This window comes from Callorhinus ursinus, unplaced genomic scaffold (genome assembly GCF_003265705.2).
Source record: "Callorhinus ursinus isolate GAN/ISIS: 27379988/994484 unplaced genomic scaffold, GSC_fseal_2.0 scaffold96, whole genome shotgun sequence".
NCBI classification, from domain to species: domain Eukaryota; kingdom Metazoa; phylum Chordata; class Mammalia; order Carnivora; family Otariidae; genus Callorhinus; species Callorhinus ursinus.
Genome location: NW_027397158.1, coordinates 1,803,040 through 1,824,617, shown reverse-complemented (window position 1 = coordinate 1,824,617; position 21,578 = coordinate 1,803,040). Strand labels below are relative to the sequence as shown.

Below are 21,578 nucleotides of genomic sequence, written 5' to 3'. Positions count from 1 at the left end.
GGCAGACTGGGCTGGGCTGAGCTGGGCTGAGCTGGACTGGGCTGGGCTGGACTGGGCAGGGCTGAGCTGGGCTGGACTGGGCTGGACTGAGCTGGGCTGAGCTGGGCTGGACTGGGCTGGGCTGGGCTGGGCAGGCTGGGCTGGGCTGGACTGGACTGGGCTGGACTGGACTGGGCTGGGCTAGACTGGGCTGAGCTGGGCTGGGCTGGAGTGAGCTGGGCTGGGCTAGGCTGGAGTGAGCTGGATTGGGCTATGCTGGGCTGGACTGGGCTGGACTTGGCTGAGCTGGGCAGACTGGGCTGGGCTGAGCTGGGCTGAGCTTGGGTCCTGGGCTGAGTTTATGGGCTGGTAAGCTCGAAGGACCAGACCAGCCTAGAGGACACCCCTGGTCGTGCCCACTTCCTCCCTTCCTCTTGCTCTAAAGGCTGGTATGGGACTGAAGCAGACAGCCTTGGGGGGATGAGGAGGACTTGGGGACTGCAAGGCCTCGGGACGCACCACACAGGTGTGCACGCACAAGCCGCACGGGGGCGTAGTGGTGGAGCCAGGATGGAGTGGCACCACATCACTCCCAGGGGCTGTGGGTGACAAGGCCAGCCCAGAGGCCAGGGGAGCAGGAAATAGACACCAGGCCTGATGGGGGAAGCAACAGAAGAGCTCTTGGAAGAAGGCGGGGGGCGATTTTTGGAAACAATCTTCTGCATATTCCACATGCTCACTGAGAGAAGCCAGACCCAAAGGCCACATGTGGCATGATTGCATTTATGTGAAACGTCCAGAGCAGGCAAACATACGGAGACAGAGAGGAGACGGGTGGCTGTGGGGGGCCAGCATGAGGGGCAGGAGAGCCTGCTGTCGGCTGGGGGGGTTCTCTTTGGGGTGACAAAGATGTTCTGCCATCACACAGCGGTGAAGTGCGCACACCGCTGTGACTAGGCCTAGGAGCCGCGGACCTGTACGCCTCACATGAGTGAACGACACCTCAACACCGCTCTTCGCGAAAACCAACCACAGCCAGATGCATCAGAGTCTGCCCCAAGGCTGGACGTGGGCCCCTGCCGCCTGCCCTCAGCGGGGGTGCCGTGCTGACGCGCACACGCGCCCCCCGACGTCAGCCGCGGCTGGCCCCTGAGCTGGGACTACATACGCCTGGAAAGAAAAACGAGTGAGTTCATCCTGGTATTTACCACTCCGGCTCGGCAGCACAGGACTGTTAATGACGCGCTCTTCCGCCCCTCTTGTCTCTGACACCAAAATTCTTGGTCCCCAGTCACTGAACTAAGCCTTCTTCTGCGTTCTTCGGCAGCAGAAATAGAAACGCTTCCCTGTCCGTGAGAGTTTAAGCCACATGTCACCGGTAACAAACCACTCTCAGATTTCTGAGCAGCTCCGTTTTCCTTAGAATAATCACATAACTTAAAATCACAGATCAATGTAACCTAGCATTTCAATCAGAGTATTCACATTTCAACCCTATAGGAAACACAATAGCACGACCTTAATAGAATCACACAACCTTAATGTCACCAGCTGTGCACTTTGAGATCGATGAATCACAGGACTTTAAAACAGTCGAGTCATGCTATCACAAATGGCCAAGTCATAAATCTGACAATCCCTGAGTCATCTTCAGCTGCTGAATCATGGCGTCCCCAATCCCAGAGCCCCAGAGTTGGAGGGGTCCCAGAAGTCTTCTCCACTGGGAAAGCTTGTCCAGAGAAGTCTGACCTGAGGCAACCCCCGCCCCCTCCTGCTGCCGGCTGTGGCGCGTCCACCCAGGAGAGCCCTGAGGGACACCTCTTGACAGATGGTCACCCGGGCTCCTCGGCAGCCGCGGGACCCTGGGCACTGTGCCCGTTTTGAACACACAAGAGGAGGCTTCATCAGACTCAGGGGAGTATTGGGGGGGGGTGAGCCCTGGAAGGCCTGTGGCCGATGGGACGTGGGTCCCTTCCACTGCTGCTGGCCGACCTCACCTTCACGCCCTCACCCAGCCCATTAGCAGGTCCTCCCCGGGAGGGAAGCCGGGTCCAAAGGCAGCCAGACCTGCAGGCCTTCCACAGACAGAGCCCCCAGGGTGGCCAGCACCGGCTGCCCGGGACAACCCCTCACAGCCCCACTGACATACACACAGGGAAGTGGAGGCTGGCCGAGGGAACTCTCTCAGGGACTTCAGAGCTGAGACTTGGAAGCACGCGTCCTGCAGGCCAGCTCAGCCCTGAGCAAGGCATCCAGAAGAGGGGCCCCAGTGACCTAGCCTCCAACAAGGAATGTGGGTGTTCATCAAGCCATGGGCAGGGAAAGGCAGGACCCTTGGGGGCCTGAGTGGTGCACAGAGCCCCTGATCGGGGGCAGTTGTCAGGAGACCAGGCCACACTGGCCCATGGTATGAAGGGTCAACGTCAGACTCTATCCTGAGGGTGACCCAGGTACAGGACTGACCACTGGCATTTGGGGAGACCTGTTTGGCTGCAGCATGGAGAGAGCCTGGGGCGGGGACCGGCTGGGGGGTTGGGGAGCAAGCAGACAGAAGTGACCAGGCCTCCATAAGGTAGGAGCTAGGTCTGGAGGGGAGGAGGGCTCCACTGGGTCCAGGGCCTAGGGCAGCCCCTGTGGAGAGATCCCAGAAGCCACCAGACAGATGTCGGGCAGGAGCGACATGGGGTCCTCGGCATCAGGCTGTCCTGGAGGCCATGGGGGAGGGGTGGGCCTGCCCAGGAGAGGGGGCCCCGAGGGACCACGTGTGTCCGAGGGACAGGAAGCTGCAGAGGCCTCCGTGTGGCTGGACAGGATGCTTAGGGGTGAGCACCACCCGTCTTGGAGGGTCAAAGGGCCCCCACCTCCCTGGTGACTGGACACGGGAAGAAGGACCCTGCAGTCAGAGGAACATCACACTCGGGGAGACAAGTCAGGGGAGTGAAACAGGCCTCCCTCCCAGCGTCCTGGACAGGCCTGAGCGTCTGGGGGACTTTCTGGAGGCATCTGACTGTGGCCATCCCAAGGAGTACCACAGAGAGTCGGTTCTTCACTCACGGCCTCCCCTGATGAGAGGCCACAGGACTGGGTTGTCAAGACAAACACCCCCAGGGTGGTGTTGACATGTGCAACACGTGTCTTACACATCAGGAGCTGACACCCTGTGGACAGAGCGTGCTTGACCCCGCTGTTTAGTCTTGAATGCCTGAACCCATTTGAGAGTTAAACTGGAGTTTCCCCTTTTAGTTTAGGGAACTCGTGGAGGTTACAAGGACCCCGCATGGGCTGTGTCAGGAAGGTGGAGCCCTGGGGCGAGGGTGGCATGCCTGGGAGAGGGCCTCAGACAATCCTGCACCTGTCACATCTGTGGGCCACCGGGGCCCGCACTGGACCTGGGATGGGCACTGGGACACACTGGGTTCCCGGTGTGCTCTAGAATCCACGCTGAGGAACCAAGGGGCTGCTAAGGGGGTGCTGCATTATCTCCCCCTGACACTGGCTTCTACAGCCTCAGCAACTGGGAGCTGCTTACTGAGGAACCCCAACCCGGGTGCGGGGTCTTCTGACCTCAGCACCACCGTGGGGACATGTCGCAGGGATGGCACCATCCGTCCACAAACATGTCACCAGGGTGGGCAAGAGGACCCAGCCGCACCAGCCCCCTGGGGACTTGGGCAGCAGGCACGCTGCGACAGTGGCAGAGGAATTCGTGGTCCGGGTATCCCAGAGCCCCTGACCCCGAAGCAGCCCCCAAAAGCAGGCTCCAGTAAGGATCCCGGCAGGGACACTGCGTGTGAGGCCCAGCCTCCCCTCCAGGACCAGAGCAGCAGGGGTATCCAGGGGGAAAGGGAAGGCACCCTCTACTTCAACCCCAGGCCCAGGGCTCCCCTAGAGGGCACAGGAGCTCAGCAGGCAGAGCCTCCCATCAGGGTGGTCTCCTCGGGAGAGACCCTTCCCCGGGAGAGGCCACAGTTGCTCCCTGTAGCCCCCACCCACCACCTATCTCTGCCCTGGAGACCACGGAACTGTGGAGGAACCTAGCTGCTCCCTCCTCCCCTCCCCTGACCCAGCCCTCCCCATGCCCTCCCCCCTGCACCCTCCCCTCCCCCCTGCTCCCACCAGGCCCCTTCCCATCTCCCTCCAGTCAAGGCCCTGGATTCCAACACCTTGACCCCACCTGCTCCAGGTGGGAGCTCACACCCATCAAGGCGGGATTCCAAGTGAGGGTGTGGACTCTGAGCTACCCAGGTTCCAGGGGCTGGGGACACAGAATGTACCTGCACCTTGGGGACCCCCTCAAGTACATGGGGGCGGAAGTGATGGGCTGTCTGCAGGGAAAGGAGCATTCAAAGGCTGTAACCCAGGGCCTAGAGCAGGCGAGGGTGGAGAGCCCAGACCCCAGAGACCAGGAGGGGCGACTGCACAGCAGGGTGGGTGCAAAATCCTGCAGATGGAGGGACAGGACACAAGATGATCTGGGCCCAGGCATCTGGCGCAGGGGCTGCGGAGAGGGGACAGTGCCAACATCTCCCTCTGTCTTGCCCACAGAGTCAAGGGCTCCGTGGCCTCCCTGCTCAGGCCCCTTTCATCTGCCTCCCACACCAGCCACAGTAGAAGTTCCCAGCCGCACAGCCTCCACGCCTGCTCCCTGCCGGGCCTCTCTGCACTGGCCCCGGCCCCTTTCACCACGGCCCCTGCCTCTCTGCAGGCTCTCCCCACTCTAGGCCTCACACCGCGGCTCCCACAACCCAGAGGCTGACCTGGGGATTCCTGCCAGAGGCCTGTGACCCAGTCCGCCCCAGGGGAAGCCCTCCCCCAGTGAAGCAGGATTCCAGGTGAGGGTGTGGACTCGGAGCATCCCTCTAGTGGTCCTGGTACATTCTCACTGTCCTGGTTCTGCCCCCAGCCGCCCTGAGGTCACGCACCTACCAGGGCAGGCAGTGACAGTAAATTCTCAAACTGGGAGCTGGATTTCTGTCATTCCAGCAAGATCCTTTGTCCTGACCACTACAGAGGCTAGCCCAGCTCGGACCAACATGCAAACACAGGGCTGTGCAGCACTGGGGCCCCGCTCAGGCCCACACCCATAGGCAAGGTGGGCGTTCCACGGCCTTAGCGAGGCCTGAGGCCAAATGTGCTGTGGTTCCAGAGAGCGGGTTTGGGGTGAGTTTATAGAAGTGACGAGTTGGAGGAGGAGAAGTTTGGGTTTCATCCTGAAGCAACAGACGGCATGGAGGGGTCCTCAAAGGGGCCAGACAATCAGGCTGGGGGGTACAGAAACATGGTCAGAGACAACTCACAAACACCTCCTGTCCTGGGCGTCAACACCGAGGCAGCCAGCCTGGGATCTGGGGTCCTAGAACTTTCTGTCTCTGTCCCCAGGACTGAGGACCCCTGCCCCTACCCCACCCCAGAGAAATGAGCTGAGCAAACCCCACCCAGCTGAAAGGTGGGGTCTTTCCAGGAGCCCGAAGAGGAGTGCCCCCACCCCCCAGGATCAAGAGCGGGATGAGGCCTCTGGCCTTCGGACAGCACCTGCTCAGCCTTGTAGCCCAGAGCCTCACAAGATCTCAGGAGAGAGAGGGTGTGGGTCCCAGCCCCCCAGGCCACACAGGCTCAGCTCCAGGCAGGCAGCTCCGCCGCCCCAATTTCTGCAGCTCTAGAGGCAGGGGCTGCGCCAGGAATGAGCACACCCAGGGCCCAGCAGGGAGGGAGATGGGCCAGCGCAACAGTGACATGGGCAGCCCGTGCCCCCGCCCCCGGGGCTGTCCCCCACTTCCAGAACAGGTGCCCTCACTCCGCAGGCACCCCCACCCCACCAGGGAACACAGAACTCCTGCCGCCCAGGGCAGGGCTAGGGCCACAAGCATGCGCCGGTGGGCAGATTTCATGAGAATACCGGTTTTTTTCTCTTATTTCTCCTTCTCTATCTCCTGCGCGCAGTGAGCAAGCAAGGGGCGAGGCGAGGAAGCAGAGATCTTTCACCTCGTCCTCACTGGCTAGAACACCTGCGCACCACCTTTTCCCACGCTCAGGCGGTCAGGTAGGAGAGGGGACGGAGGGGCGGGGCCAGGGAGTGGGCGGGACCGGCTCGGGGGCGGGGCCAGGGAGAAGCCGGTCCGGGCTAGGGGCCAAGGGCCCCAGAGGCCGCCAGGGAGAAAGGCCCCGCCCCCTGCCCTGTGCCGGCCGGGACCCACCCATCCCCACACAACTCCACTTCCCACAGCGTTCTCCGGCCCAGTCCCTTCCCAGGCCTGGGTCCTACCCTGGAGGGTCCCCACCTTGATGACCTGCGTCAGCGCAGGGTGCGCTGGTTGGCAGAGCCCGGCGCAAGACCAGGGGGCTGGGCTGCCGCGGCACTGGGGGCAGCTGCTAACAGGCCCCGGGGAGGGCGGGCCGCCGCCAGGCAGCCCCCCCCCCCCGCCCCGCCCCGCCCCGCCTCGGCGTCTGGAAAGATCGGTTACTTAATGGAGGCCTCAGCAAGAATCCCAGGGCCAGCAAAACCTCCCCTGCCTAGCTCAGGGCGGCGCTAGGGAAGGGACAGCTGCCTGGGGAGTCATCCCCCCACTCAGGCCTCAGGAGGGCACGGGGGAGTGGCCTCCCCCCACAGCTAGCGTGGGGGCTCCCAGCACACGCAGGCCTCGCAGGGCAGCCATGCCCATTGCAGGGCCGTGGGGCCATCCCGGGTGAGGGCTCCTCCCTGGCCCTGCCCGTCCAGCCGCAGTGGCCAGACGGGCTCAGTCAGCCCTCTGCCCACGGCCTGTGCCTTGTTTTCGCTTCTTCAAAGTGAGCCCAGGAAATGCTGCCTGGCGTCCCTCCCTAATCCTCCTCTGTACAGCTTGAACCGCTGGGAGGGTTCCAGCCCGATGGCCTACATTCACTCCCTGAAGCCCCAGCTCCTGAGGAGCATCTAAAAATAGGGTGTGACCAGCTGGATGCGGACGGGTCCTTGGCACTGTCCGGAAAGAGGCCTGGGAGCTGCAGCTTGTCATCTGTTACCCACAGAAGCAGGAGAGAAGGGCCTCGTCAAGGTGAGGACCCGCACTAGACACCCCGAAATGCCAGCCCCGCTGGTGTCAGGCGGCCAGTTTTCCTCGTCTCCAAATGCCCTGTAGTGTGTCGGAGTCACCTTTGCAGTGGACTGAAGCACAGAGGCCGCACGCCTGCCGGGGCACATGCAGTGGCCCAGCAAGGGGTGGGCATGGCGGGTGGATGCCTGGCATTGCCCAGTGCCCAGGAGAATGGGGGCTCAGGGAGGTGATCCAGCTCTGCTGAGGGAGACGGACATCGCAGAGCAGGGCCAAGGAAGCAGGCTCCACCCGCATCACAGTGCCCCCCTGGGACCGCGCGGTTGGCACCCCGTGAGGCCTGGCGCCGCCCCTCTATTGTATCCAAACATCCTCCTGCAGGCCCTCCAGCCCAGGACGCTCACGTCTTCGCCAATCCCCAAGGGACTCAGACGCCATTCCTCCTGCCAACCCCCACCCTGCCGCTGGAGGCTGTGAGCTCGAGCAGGGAACCGATTCCGGAGGGAAGGGGGTCCTGAGTATGGCATGGGAGAAAGACAGTGCTAATGCTGAGGCCCTGAGCACCAACCTCCTTTCCAATGCCCACCCTGGACAGGCAGGGCAACAGGCGGCCCGGGCCCTGGCTGGAGTGGGGTCGGGGAAGCAGCCTGCCCAAGCCACCCCTCCAAGCCCCCAGAGAGGTGGGAGCAGCCGCAGGCTGGGGACTCAGGCGGCAGGCCTTCTCCAGAGCCACGACCAGCTGTGGGCAGAGGGGCAGGCAGGGGCTGGAGTGAGAGCTGGGTGTGGTGGCGGGCCAGCTGGGGCGATGCCAGCTCATCACTTAAAAGCTGAGTCACTCAGGGCGACCGTTCAACCTCTCTGAACCTCGTCTGTGGGATGCAGCTGACACTGCCTGCTGGCTTTCAGGATCGCGCAGGGACTAAAGGAGCCCCTTCGTGCAAAGCCCCACTCCCCCAGCAGCCCCTGGGGCCTCCCAGCACCCTTCCCAAGCAGGCTGCACCCACTCGTTCCTAGGAGTTTGACTGCCCGTGCTCACGCAGGGCTGGGAGGGGCACTTCCCCAGTGACAACACCAGCAGTGGTGTTCGGTTCCTCAGCACAGAACTCTGGGTGTACAGGACAGCAACGCCAAAACTTTTTTCCCAACCTCCCCGCAGCTCAAGGGACCCACAGGATGAAAGCACTAGAGGGCTTCCAGGAGAGCTCCTGAGAGACGGCCGAGTCAGCTCAGAGTGTCCCCACTGCCCTGGCCTGTCCCCTTCCCCCAATCTGGAATACAGACGTGAAGGAGGGAGCCCCAGCAACCATTTTTAACCATGAGGCAGCCACGAGAATGGTGGAGTAGCAAGGTAAGAGGAGCCTGGGTCCCTGATGAGCTCTTGGAGCTGCCCTGTGGCCCCCAAACTTCTGCCGAAGAGAACCGCCAGAGTCAGAGCTCTGTCCCTGGCAACCATGTGCAATTTCTAATGGATGCACCTGCTGGGAAGCCCTGACCTAAGCCCTGGTGCTGCACCCACTTTTCACTTGTGTGTGTCATCCAGTTGCCACAGCACCCTACAAGGCGGATCTTACCAACCTCTGTCCAATGAGAAGAGTGAAGTCAGAGGGTCAGCGACCTGCTCGAGAGCCACAGCGAGACGCAGCGCCAGGGTAGAACCCAGGTCTGTGGACTCCCAGGCACCCTCCTGGCCAAGGGCTCCCCAAGCACGTGAGAGGCAACAAGAGTCTTAGACACACAGGCGCCCCACACGACGAGGCTGGTGGCCAGTCTGAGGAGTGTGTGCGGCGTGAACGTCCGGGATAATAGCGGGGCTCGCCTCTGGGTGGCTGCGTGGGACTCTAGAGGCCTGTGTCCCCGTGAGAGGCCCGGCTCTCAAACCCGCACCAGCGCCCGTGGCACCTGGTATGCAGGCCGTGCTCCCCACGCGCTCATGGCCCTCTCGGAGCGCAGCACCAGGCTGCGCTCAGGACACAGGTGGCCGTGCCTCCCCTCCAGCATGTCATACCTCCTTTTTCTGATGATAAGTAAAATACAGGAAGGGGCGCCCGGGGGGTGCAGTCGGTTAAGCGTCCGACTCTTGGTTTCAGCTCAGGTCATGATTCCAGGGTCCTAGGATCCAGCCCGCCCCGGGCTCCATGCTCATTGTCGCGGGGCCTGCTTGGGATCTTCTCCCTCCCTCTGCCGACGCCCCTCCGCGTGCTTGTGCTCAGGCGCATGCGCGCGCGCTCTCAAATAAATAAATCTTTTTTTTTTTTAAGAAAATAAATACAGGAAATTTAGAAATTTCAAAAAACTTCTAATCACAGAAATCGCCATCCCTATACTTTGGAATATCGGTAATGTTTCCAAAACAAGCCTGTGGCATTTTCCGCCGGGAAGGCTGGGCGCTCCTCCCCGTGGTCCCCGCCGTGGCCACTCCCACCGGTGAGGTGAGGGGTGAATCGCCTGCTCCGGAGATGAAGACTGGCTCTCGCCCCACGGGTGGCAGTGGGCTCTCCGTTCTGCGGATGCGCTCTCGGAACGGCACATGTGTAAAATGTGCAGGTTTTCAAATCAGACATCTCTGTCTCCAGTCCCATTCTTCGCTTTTATGCAGTGCTTTCCAAGTCCTTCCGGAAGTGCAAAATGTGTTGTTTCACAAGTGACCACCAACATGTGTGAAGGCATGGGGGCACAGAAATGGCAGCAGACACAGACCCACGTCCCAAGCCCCTGACGCAGGGCGCGGCGGGGCCGGAGCGGGACCGGCAGGCTCCCCGTGCGTGCTGGGCTTGCCACCAGGGGACTCAGGCCCACGGGAGAACACGGCAGAGCCCCCACTCCCGCCCTCCGAGCATCCCACTCCAGCAAAGTGGTGACGGCCCCACCAGGGACCCGGCCACCACACAGCCACCACACGGCCACAGGGCATGAACCAACTGCAGTGCCGTGCCCTTTCACTGGGCAGTGGCTTCAAGGGCAGTCTCGGTCCCCAGACGCCAGTCTGGAAGGCGAGAGGTGACCAGACCAGCGTGGATGGCCGCTCACAGCCATCGGGGGACAGCCCCTCGCCCAGCATCTATGCAGATGTGCAATCCTGGAAGCCTGCGCCCGGGGTCTTGTCTCTCTAGAGCCGGGCACCAGGCGGGGGTGGGCAGCCCTTCCCGAGATGCCCCGGTCCCTGGCACAGGACAGGCTGTGTGGCCACCGGGACGGCCGACTCCTGGACCGGGAAAAAAGAGAAGGCCTAAGGGAAGGACCAGGGGCTCTGTCCCTTCAGGCAAGGCCAGGAGGGCACCAGACCAGCAGCTGGAGACCCCCAACCCCAGCCCCCTGCCTGCACTCCACACAAGACTTCGCTTCTCTGGCCCCGGTCTTTCCCTCTGAGGACTGAGGGTGGTGGGTGGAGGGGTTCAAGATCAAAGGAGAGAAGTGTGTGAACTGGAAGAGGGGGAGCCTGAGGCCAGGAGGCAGCAGGAGGCCCTGCCCTGGGCCCTTGCAGCTGCGGCACCCACGCCCCTGCCCTCGGGCCCCACAACCCAGAAGGTGGGGCTGTCATGCCTGCCCAGACAGGGCCCAGCCCAGCCAGGACCTAGGATGCAGACATCAAAGGAGCCAGGCTGTGGGCAAACGGAGTCAGGCTGGAGCGTGAGGCCCTGCTTCTGTGCAAATGTTTGCTGGTTGCCAGATAAAGCGCCTGCCCCCAAGGAGAGGGGTGACCCTGTCCCCCAGGAGCCAGGCCCCCCAGCTCCACATCCTGGCCGGAGCCCCTGCCTGGGCCCAGAGGAGGCACACAGACCCTCTCCTGGGGGAGGGGGTAGTTTGACAGCCTGGCTTCTGAACACACCCGCTCAGGAGCACGCACGGGCCCAAAAGTGCATGTTTGGGGAGTGGCCAGGGAGACTGTGCACCTGCCTCAGGGCCCCCATGTGTGAAGACGTGGAAGCCCCCAGCCCTGACCGTGCTGGGGTCGCACACACACGGACAGTTACAGGTGGTACACACAGGTGGTACCGTCATGCTCCACAGACTGCAGCTCCCAAGCGTCTTTGAGACCCCTGCCCACGGCCCCTCCCTGACACTGGGACCTGACACTGGGCCGGGGTCTCTGGACAGGGCCATCCCCTGCAATCTGGACATCCCCTGTCCCACCTGGCAGGAAGCTCACCAGGGGCTCTGAAAGAGCTGCGGAGGGACACCCAGAGGGGGGCAGAGGCATGGACAACAACGCGTTCCAGCACCGCCGTCCAGCCCCGAGCCCCCAGGACGCCCCGGCCTGGAAGCTGAACGTCACCTGCCTTTGGCCCGGCAATCTCAGCCCCAGAGCGTCCCCACCGGGCAGCAGCACCCATGCCCCCCCTGCAGGGGCGAGAATGTCCTCAGCAGTGATGTTGGTGACAGCCCTGAGGGCAACACAATCGTGCCCCTGAGACCACCACACCGAACGCCCCAGAACCAGCAACACAGGCCCCCTAACGCAGAGAGGGCCTTTGCAGGTGGGGCCAAGTGGAGGATCCCAATATGGGCCATCGTCCCGGTTTTCTGGGGGCCCAGTGTCATCACCTGGGTCCTTATACGCGGGAAGCCAGAGGGTCAGTGAAGGAGATGCGTCAGCAGAGCAGAGGGGGCCTGATGGGGCCGTGAGCCTCCGGAAGCTGGAAAAGGCCGGGAGAGGGGTTCCCCTCCGGAGCCTCTGGAAGGAGCCGGCCCTGCCGACACCTTGATTTTGGAGGTCTGACCTCCGGATCTGGAAGAATAAAATTGTATTGTTTTAAGCCATTAATTCGGGGCTGACTTCTCAGTGCAGCCACGGGAAACCCCCACAGCCCAAACGGAGCCCCTGCCAGGTGCCGGAGGAGGAGACGCAGAGCGTGGTCTTTCACGCAGGGCTGGAGCTTGCCCCTAAGTGAGCCGAACCCAGGCAGCGCCCGCCTCTCTGGGGCCAAGCACCAGGGCCCAGAAAGGGACTCGGTTGTGTCCGGCCTCCCGATCTGGGTGCTGGTTTCAGGGATGCGCCCTGCTTGTGAAAACTCGCCCCACAATGTCCGGGCTACATCTCACCCTTCAGTAAAAATGAGAGTGAGATGCAGGGAGGCCAGAGAGAGCCCTGGGTGGGAAGCTGGGGAGGGGGCAGCGGGGTTCCCGACCACCCCAGGAGGCTGACCACACACTTGAAGTTGGGACACAGCCCAGCTAGCAAGGCGGTGTCCCTGATGGTGGGCAAGGGACCCCACTCTGTGCCTCCACCGATCAGCTCCACCCAGCCGCCCAGGGACATCAGGGGTCTCCAGCTCCACCTCATCAGGGACCCTGAGGCACAGGCCGGTGGCACAGTCATGGACAGGGAGCTGGGACCGTCTCCCTGCCCCCTCCCTCCCAGAAGCCACCCTGGGCCCAGGCACTGAACCATGGCGGGGGTCCGTCAGGCAGAGGCTCCCCTGGCGGAAGCAGATTCTACCCAGCCCACAGGATGCCCCAGGCCCTCTCGGCCCCGACGTCCCTGCCCACAGACTCTGGCCCCAGGGATGTACCCCTGTGTCTGCCCAGAGGTTCCTGCCTATCCCTCTCCCCAGGCAGAGTCCAGGGGGCTGGGCTCCGTGAGTCCCCAGCGTGGGGTTCCCGTTCTCCTCTCGTCAAACTCATGGCCACCGTGGACCTCCTGTGTCCCCTGCCTGCCCCCCCCCCAGCCCCCAGCTCAGGGTCCTGCCCTCGGGCCCCCAGCTGCTGGCAAGCCACCTCCCTCTCTGCCCTCTGGTTCTTGATGATTCCTTTCTGCTACGTGTCTCCACCGGGCAGGCAGGGGAACAGAGGGACTCCTGTCACAACCAGGGTCCCCACCCTCCCTGTCCTCTGGCCCAGAGGAGCTTGACTCTAGAGCCTTTCGGCAAAGCTGGGGACCCCCTGGCTGGGCCCAGAGCTCCAGCTGCCCACCTGGGTGACCTCGCCAGGAGCCTTCAGACTCCACACTCCCTCATGCCCCCACCAACTGTGACCTTCCCCGCTTCTGGAACCCCCACCCCCCCAGCCAAGGCCTCAGTGTGGCGTCTTCATGCCCACCCGGGCCCACCATCAACTCTCCTTTATGACCTCTTCTCCTGCCCACCCGTGGGCTCCTCACAGCCTCCCTGCAGGCCTCTCTGCTCACACAGCAGCCCCCCAGCCTCAACCACTGTCCCGCGTCGGCTCGGGATCCCCGCCTCCTTCACGGCCGCCCCAGTGCCTGGTCCCCTGGGAGATGTGAGTTCTGGACACTGGCCCGGATGCTGTGCACGTGCCCTGGGGGGGGGGCAGGTCAAGGGCAGAAATCCCCCCCGGGGGGGGGCAGAGCTTGGAGGGGTGGGGGGGCCGGGAGGACGCAGAACTGGGAGGTGCAAATACTGACTGAGAGCAGATGCGAGCATCCGGGACAGAACTGTGGGAGAAAATGAGTCCTGCTGTGATTTCCTTTGTTTGTTATTAAGTTCTTTCTGCAATGTGGAGCCTTCACACGTGTGGTGCATCCTGGGGGCTCGGGAGCGGTGCGTTGACCTGAAATGACTGCTCAGTGCACTGTTTTCAAATGAGAGTTTGAAAGTTCCGCCCCACACACAAAGTCAAGGAGACCCTGCATAACAGAAGTGAGATGTGGAAACAATCCAACATATCAAAGGCTCGCACCTTCAAGAGCAGATTTACAAAATGTTGCATTAATCTCTGATGTGATCTTGTACTATGAAACTGCTCTTTTCTATCAGATCCTGTGTTTTATGTCTTAACAAGGTAACCAAGATTCAAACTGGCTGCGCACAGTTACTGACGTGTGCTGTTCCAGCCACGGAAGGGAGCCACTGGGTCCTGAGCTGGGGAGACGGCCCTGGAGGACTGAAATCCAACAGCATCAGGTCCTCCTGGGGACCCAAGATTCACACAATTTCCCCTCCGGCAGGCAGCAGGGCCCGTCGCAGAAAATGCCCAACATTTTTACAAAGTCCTAAGGACTCGGTGGGGGCGGGGGTGGCAGTGTGGAAGGCCCAGGAGTCCAGACACAAGGGGCAGCATGCCCTTGGGGGCCACGCCTGCCCCAGGCCTGGCTGAATCCTGGGGGCAGCACAGGAGGCTTGGGGCCCTCTGTAACTCAGGGCACATAGCGGCTGGGGTCTGCGGGAACAGGTAGACCAGGAGAAACCACCCATGCCCCCAATTCTGCCTGATGCCCGGCAGGTGTCCCAGCGGTGGGGACACGGACCCACCTGCGCTTGGGGCACTGAGGATGAGGGCGGGGTGGCTGCCTTGGGGAGCGGGGGTGGGGGGCATATAAAGCCTGCACTGAGGACCATGGCGGGGAGTGGTGCAGGAGGCCCAGCTCGGCTGTCTTTTGTCTGGGGCTTAGGGAATACCCAGGCTAAAAGGTCAAATGCACTGTGGTTATGTAACGTTTTCGCATCCGGGGCAGGGGGGTGAAGGAAACTCTCCCGTTAGTCTACAATTACTCCAAAATAAAGAGTTTTCAAAAACCAACAGAGGTGAGGAGCAGCTTACTCAGCTGTGCCCTTTGCGCATCCTCTAGCGTGGGGAAGGGACTGGACCAGCCCCGCAAACGGTCCCCTGCTGCTCCACCTTGACCTCCAGCCTAAGAACAGCCAGCACCAAGTAACAACCGGAGAACACTCGCAACCCAGCTCAGACCGACGCCCCGACAGGCACAGAGCTCCCGTGCGCACAGAGGGTCCAGCCCTCCCACGAAGGAAACACGACAGCCCTGGAACAGGGGGACCCTTCGCTCCGCTCCCGAGGAAAGAACTGGACAAAACCGCTCAGCGGCCGCCCCGACACGCCGCCCGGAATGAACTGTTATGTGGACGGACCGCGTGGCCAAGGATCCGGGGAGGCGGAGGCCGCCCACCTTTAGTGAGGGGGTATCCGTCGGTGAAAGCCCCCAGCGGGGGAATTTAGTCACCCCCTCCTTGTCAGGAAGGACCCTTCAGCTGGACCTCAACACCTGAGAAATGACTTGAGGACATGACCGGGAGCAGCCACGCGTCCATCAGGACTGACGGGCCCGAGAACGCAAGCGCGTGTGCGGGGGCGCGCGCACGGACACGCGGAGGGACTTAGGGAATCGAGAAAAGCACAAGGCTCTTAGGTTAAAAAGCCCTGGGTAGAACAGTGTGAAGAGCGCGCCCCCTTTGTGACCGCAGAGAGGGGTGGAACAGTACACGGGCGTACGCACGGGCAAGCGGCATGTCCAGTTACTGTGGCTCTAGATCTGCAAACGCGCGACATCCCCTCCCAGAGCCTTCCCTGCAAACCACAGGGGGCCGCCGGGGCAGGAAGGAGATGCTGCTCTGTACAGCCCTTAGCATCTCTGAATTCTGACCCAGGGATTTACTATTTGCTCGGAAACCTCCTGAAGTCGTCAGCAGCTGCTGCTGGGGAGGCCGGGACTCCAACTCCAGAGTCCTTCAGAGTTCCGCAGCACGTAGCACAGAGCAGGCGTCATTAATGCCCAATGAATGAATGAATGAGAGGCCTCACCCTGAAGGTGCGCACCGCAAGGCTTCTGCAGCTTTGTCTTACCCCCACCCCCAGGATAGCTGTGGTGGCCACGGGCTTTGGTGTCCAGTGCAAACGGAGCCCCAGGAAGGGACTTCTGCACCAGGAGACGTTCTCCAGACACCTCCCAGGGCTTGTGTGCACCTCCACCTGTCCCTTTCCCTCTCTGCTCAGCCCATCACTGTGTTCTCATCAGGGTGGCTGCCCCCCAGTGTCAGGGGGGTGAGCGTCCCAGTCCGCTCTTGGGCAGTGCCCGCCAGACCCTCCCCCCATCCTGAGGTCCAGGTGAGCAGAGACACCTACAGAGGGGTCCCCAGAGCTCTGGAGCCAGGATCTTACGTGTCCACTCAGCTAAGCCATAGTAGACCCCAGGGACTCAACCAAACGCTAATCTAGGAGTTGCTGGAAAGGCATTTTATAAATGGGGTGAGCATCCACAGTCAGCTGACCTCGCTAACGGAGATGACCCCCCTGGCAGGATGGGCTTCCAAAACTCTCCTAGTATATGTGTAAATGTGTTCCTGGCTCCACCTCTCGGAGCCCTAAGGGACACAGTGGGCTGGAAGGCTGCAGTGTGGGGGGCCCCTTCCCTGCTCCACCCCAAGGAGCTTCAGGCTGGTCCATTTTTTAGATCAAGGTGGGGTCCATGTAAGTTATTCTTTCAATTAAGTGTTCTCTGCTAAAAATAAAGTTTGCAAACCACTGATGGAGCCAAGCCTCATCAATGCCCAGAAGGAGGCACTGCAGCGGAGGGAGGAGGAAGCCCAGTTGGTCAAGGGCAAAGCCAGGGGAAGCCGGGGCGCTGCACCAGCCCCCAGCCCCCAGCCCCCAGCCCCCAGCCTCCTGTGTGGCTGCAGCTCAGCCTGTCCCTGTCCCCGTTGACCACGTGGGGATGGAGCTGGCCTACACTGCAGGCAGGGGTGGGACAGAGACTTGGCAGGGAGCCCCCTGCAGCCATGCCTGGCAGCCCAGTTCCACTCCTGCATCCATCCCTGGCAGGCAGCCCCAGCTCTGTCATCAATCACCCAGAGTGGATGGAGCCTCACTCCTGGAAGATTCCAGAACAATCTGCTTCCACAGTTCCCTTTCCTTCTCACGAAGCGGGGGAGCGGGCTGGGGTCAGGAAGCCAGTGGCCTCTTCTTTCTCTGACCTGCAGCGACTTGGGGTGGGGCTCCAGGTCATTTTCCTGAGGCTGAGCCCCCACACTCACCCCCAGTCGTGCCTTTGGGACCCTCAGGGGAAGGGTTAGCTGTGGTGACCCCGAGGACTTGGGGGATGCTGCCTGCCTGCTGTAGTGATGCGGAACTGGGCACTCTGTGGGCAGCGCTAGAAGACAGGCCAACACCACAGCAGAGACCTCAGGTGCTCTGGAGCCCCCAGCATGCGTGCCCTGAGGGGTCTGCGCTCGCTTCCAGGGAATCCAGCGAAGGGCTGCCCTCAGAACTGGCTTGGGTGACCTGGAGCGAGCCAGGGAACTGCGCAGTCTGGGGGCTGCAGAAGCAGCTAGGCTGGTCTCCTACAGCAAACCCCCCCACCACCACCGCCAGGCGCCCCGGGGCAGGCTTAGGGAGTGAATTTGGCCTTGCCGTAACCGAGGTCTGCCCTCAGCTTCTGGGAGGTGCTCTCCGAAACCTTGGAACATCCAGCCTGGTAGGAGTGCCTTTGTTTACCTGGGGCCTCAAGCATGCCGGAAAGTGATCATGCACTTTTGGGCGGGGGTCTTCGGGTCATGGGGTATCAGCTGACTTCAAAAAGAGCTGGAGACTGAGGTCAGCTGCTTGCACAATCAGTCAATCGATCAATGAATCATGCCTATGCAATGAGGCATTGGAGCCCCAGTAAAGACTCAGGACAGGGGCGCCCCCTCCACGTGCTCCGTGTACACTGACCACATTCGATGCTGGGAGGGCACGCCGTGCCGACTCCATGGGCGCGGACAGGGAAGCTTCTCATGCAGTGTGTCCTGAGCTTCTGCTCCGCGCTCCTCCCCATGGCTGCTCCTTTCCCTGAGCGTGATCGCTCTGGTGGGTTCTGAGCATCTTTCCAGTGAATCATAGGACTTGCGGGTGGTCTTGGGGACCACAAACTTGCCACTGGTATCAGAGTGAGGGCTTCTTGTGTGGACTGTTCCCTCCAACCTATATCCGGTGAACCCTGGGCCTTGCCCACCCCCCGGGCCCCCACCTGGGACAGCCCCAGATGTCTGGGGGGCTGGGATCATCCACTTGCTCCTCTGAATGCACACAGTGTGTTCTCGGGCTGGGGGGCAAGTGGGAGAGGGCATCTGGGAACATCTAACTGAGCACTGGCCACTGCCCTCCGGGACCGCGCTTTCTTTGCTGGAGAACAGCTCTGGGCAGGCACTGGGGTGGAGCCCTACCTCTGCCCCCTCCCAGGACCACACTGCGGCCACACTGGGGGACCGGCCCACGGCTCCACCTCCACCCAGTGGCCAGGCTCGGCTTCAGGGACATCTGCCCAGATGTTGAATTTCAAGCAAAATCAAAGGCTTTTTAGAGTCTGGACAAAAAAATCTTGTGATTTTTTTTTTTTTCAAATAGTTTGGGCTTGGCAAGTCCCAAGTTATGCTGTGCCAAGCGCTCCTTCCTCCTATAATTTAAAGAAGAAAAAAAAAAAACACTGTACATTTCAAGGGAAACCGGTCTGCATGCCGCTGATCCCACCACAGTCATCAAACTCACGGCTTGGAGAATCTACTCCGTGTCGAATAGCCTCCTGGAGCCTCCTCCCCAGCTTGGTGACTTCTTATTTTATTTTATTTTATTTTCATCTGTCAATGAGGTGCTGCCCCTGCAGGGAGTCAGGAGCCAGCCCAGGCTGTAGGTGGCCAGGTGGGGCTTGCCAAGAACCCCTGCCCAGGGCCGGTACCCGGGGAACCCAGCCACACCCCAGCCTGCACGGGGATCCTGGGCTCTGAGGCCTGCCCCCACCCTGCCGTCCACTGCAGAGGTCAGGAATCCATCAGCCACTTGCCTGAGCCCCCCCAGTGTGCCGGGACAGACATGGAACAGCCAACACCCCCCACACACAGGCTCCCCTCGGTATTTTGGGGACACTTAGGGAGGGGCTGCCCTACTTCTGTGAGGACTGAGGAGGGAGGATGAAGAAGGCCTTGGGGTCATGGCCAATGCTGGACCAGAGTCTTGTTTCATGAGAAGTCCCCCAGAAAATGGGGTGAAGGATGAAGGATAGAGGATTGTCTCCTGCGTGAGCAGGTGTCAGGCATGGGGACTCTGGAAGGGCCAAGCCCCCTGGCTGGGCTCTCAGGACCTGCAGGCAGGAGCCCCAAGAGGCACACACCTGGCCAGGAGCTTACAAGTCTCCTCCCTGAGGTTCCACGTCCTGCATTAGTGTGTTTTCTGTGGACTTCAGTAGAGGATGGGACTGGTCCTTGCAGGGCCCCATGCCAACTGCAAATGGGCCCAACATCCCTGTATCACGACAAGGCACCAGGCCTGTTTACGGGGCAAGGAGCCAAGCAGCCACAACTTGGAGCAGCGGTTTCTGCTCCGATTAAGGGGTGAGTGTCCTCATACCCTCCATGTGCCCCATCCTGCGGATCTACCCAGGGAGCAGAAGCCTGCAGGCACACCAAACCCCAAAAGCTGTGCCCAGAACAGCACCCAGGCCTCAAGAGGGGGGCCATCTCACGTAGTTGTGCTCCTGCAACTACTTCCCAGTGACCGATTGTATAAAGATGGGGGAGGAGGGGCTGCAGGCCCGGGGCAGGAGCCCTCCCCCTGGGCAGGGGGAGGATGTGGAATCCCAGCTGGAGACCCCCACCCATTTCCAGGTGACCCTGGGAAAGGCCAGGCCTCCAGGCTCCCCGCGGCAGGACGGTGCTGTCAAGAGCATGCACGGTGCTGACTGAGGCTAAGAGGCCACGGGAAGCCCAGAGGGAGGATAGGAGGCAGCCGGCTCCACAGAGAACTTGCCAGACTGCAGGACATAGAGCACCAACAGCCTGCTACGGTAGGCCAGGCCGACAGGGGCCGTCGGCCACACCCTGGCCAAACAGAAGTCAGAGAGAGATAGGGGATGGTGCCACTGATGCCCACTGGGTCCCTCCCACCCACAGACACGGGGACATGGATAACTGCCCCGAGCCTGGGGGAGGCCCCCCCTCGAGCAGAAGTCAGCCAGACCATCAGAACTGAAGGGCTGGGGGCTGACTGTAGCAAACCAAGGTCAGGACGCTGTTAAAGATGCTTCCATTTTGGGGCACCTGGGTGGCTCATCGGTTAAGCGTCTGACTTTGTCTCAGGTCATGATTTCAGGGTCCTGGGATCGAGTCCTGCATCGGGCTCTCTGCTCAGCAGGGAGCCTGCTTCTCCCTCTCCCGCTCCCCCTGCTTGTGCATGCTTTGTCTCTGTCTGTCAAATAAATAAACAACTAAATCTTAAAAAAAAAAAAAAAGATGCTTCCATTTCAAGTCAGGTTCAATCCTGGAATGCAGGGATGGTTCAGCATCAGTGACTCTAGGAATATAATTCACAGCGGTGAGAAGAGAGAAGGGAAATGATGCGATCATCAAAACAGATGCAGAAAACCTCCATGTCCTTCCCTACTAAAATTTATAAAAACAAACCTCTTAGCAAGTCAAGCACAGAGGAAAACCTCCCTAACTTGATAAAGATTTCTTCTAGAAACCTTCCGCTGACATCATGATGAGAGGTAGAACTTTAAAAAGAAGTCAGGAAGAAAATAACAAGTGCCTTCATGATTGTCAATATTTTAAAATATTTCATCATCCACCAATATTTTACTGGAGATCCCAGTCGAGATAATAATATGTTAAAAAAAAAAGAAAGAAAAGACAGAAATATTTGGAAATTAAATCGTCAAGTTCTGACTAATTGTAGGTGCTACCAAGAAATCAGAAGACAGGGCGCCTGGGTGGCTCAGTTGGTTAAGCGGCTGCCTTCGGCTCAGGTCATGATCCCGGAGTCCTGGGATCGAGTCCTGCATTGGGCTCCCTGCTCGGCGGGGAGTCTGCTTCTCCCTCTGACCCTCCCCCCTCTCATGCTCTTTCTCTCTCTCTCTCTCTCTCTCTCTCAAATAAATAAATAAATAAAATCTTAAAAAAGAACGAAAGAAAGAAATCCTTGTTAAAAAAAAGAAAGAAAGAAATCAGAAGACAGTCAACTGAAATCCTATTAGAACTAGTCAGATAATCGGGGTGCCCAGCTGGCTGAGTCCACGGAGCGAGCGCTTCCTGATCGTGGGGCCATGAGTGAGAATCCCATGGTGGGCGTGAAGCCGACTTAAACAAAAAAAAAAGAATTAGTTGGGTGATCTAGTCAGATTGTGAGTCAGATTGGAAGATCTGTGTTCCACAGTCACGACCTGTCCTGAACACAGCAACAACCCATGGAAATACATTGTCAAAAATATTGCTCCTAACAGCCAAAAATGTCTAAAAATAAACCCCAAAATTTAAAAGTCTGGTGAGGAAAAGTATAAAACTTTACTGAAAAGCAATAAAAAGGTGAATAAAAAGAAAAATTTGAAATATATAGAATTCTCAATTTTGAGGGAAAGAGAAATCGGTTCTCCTAAGCACTTATCTACAAATTCAGGGCAATTCTCATCTGTTATTTATGGGGTTTGACAGGTTAGATCCAAAGTTCTTGTGGAGGAGAACATCTGAACGAATAGGCAAGAAATTTTCAAAGCTAAGAAATAGACGTCCTGTAAAACTACCGTGTTCAAGTCAGTGTGGCCTCAGCCCAGACAGAAATATACAGAAATATCAGAGGATAAGAGCCCAGAAATAGATCTGTGTATGTTGGAATCGTATTTCCTGGCATTTCATCAGTGGAGCGGGGGGAGGTCTGCAGCACAGATTCCAGGCAAGAGCCTGATCTTTAATCCATAAAGAGTGCCTCCAAAATCAATATGACAAAGACCAACAATGAAGGTGAGAAATGGCAGCATGCTTGGGTAGACGGGCCACGAGTTGGAGAAAACACGCTCTGCGTCCCCATCCTCAGGGAGCACACACACACAGAGAACTCCCGAGGCAGCCCCTCTCACCCCCA

The 21,578-nt window shown here is 60.0% G+C and overlaps 2 long non-coding RNA genes across 2 annotated transcripts in view; one reads left to right on the top strand and one right to left on the bottom strand.

Moving 5' to 3' along the window:
- The window catches only part of LOC141371761 (uncharacterized), an 18,098-nt gene extending 3,057 nt beyond the window's left edge, over positions 1 to 15,041 (bottom strand). Inside the window, exons 1-2 of the long non-coding RNA XR_012376973.1 lie at positions 14,866 to 15,041; positions 11,547 to 11,730 (exon numbers count right to left, since the gene is read on the bottom strand). This is a non-coding gene — a long non-coding RNA (uncharacterized lncRNA). The remainder of the gene's footprint in view (positions 1 to 11,546; positions 11,731 to 14,865) is intronic.
- On the top strand, positions 6,515 to 9,257 carry LOC141371760 (uncharacterized). The gene is made up of 3 exons (XR_012376972.1): positions 6,515 to 7,007; positions 8,161 to 8,352; positions 8,545 to 9,257. It is a non-coding gene; the product is annotated as an uncharacterized lncRNA (long non-coding RNA).
- Positions 15,042 to 21,578: the final 6,537 nt, after the last annotated feature.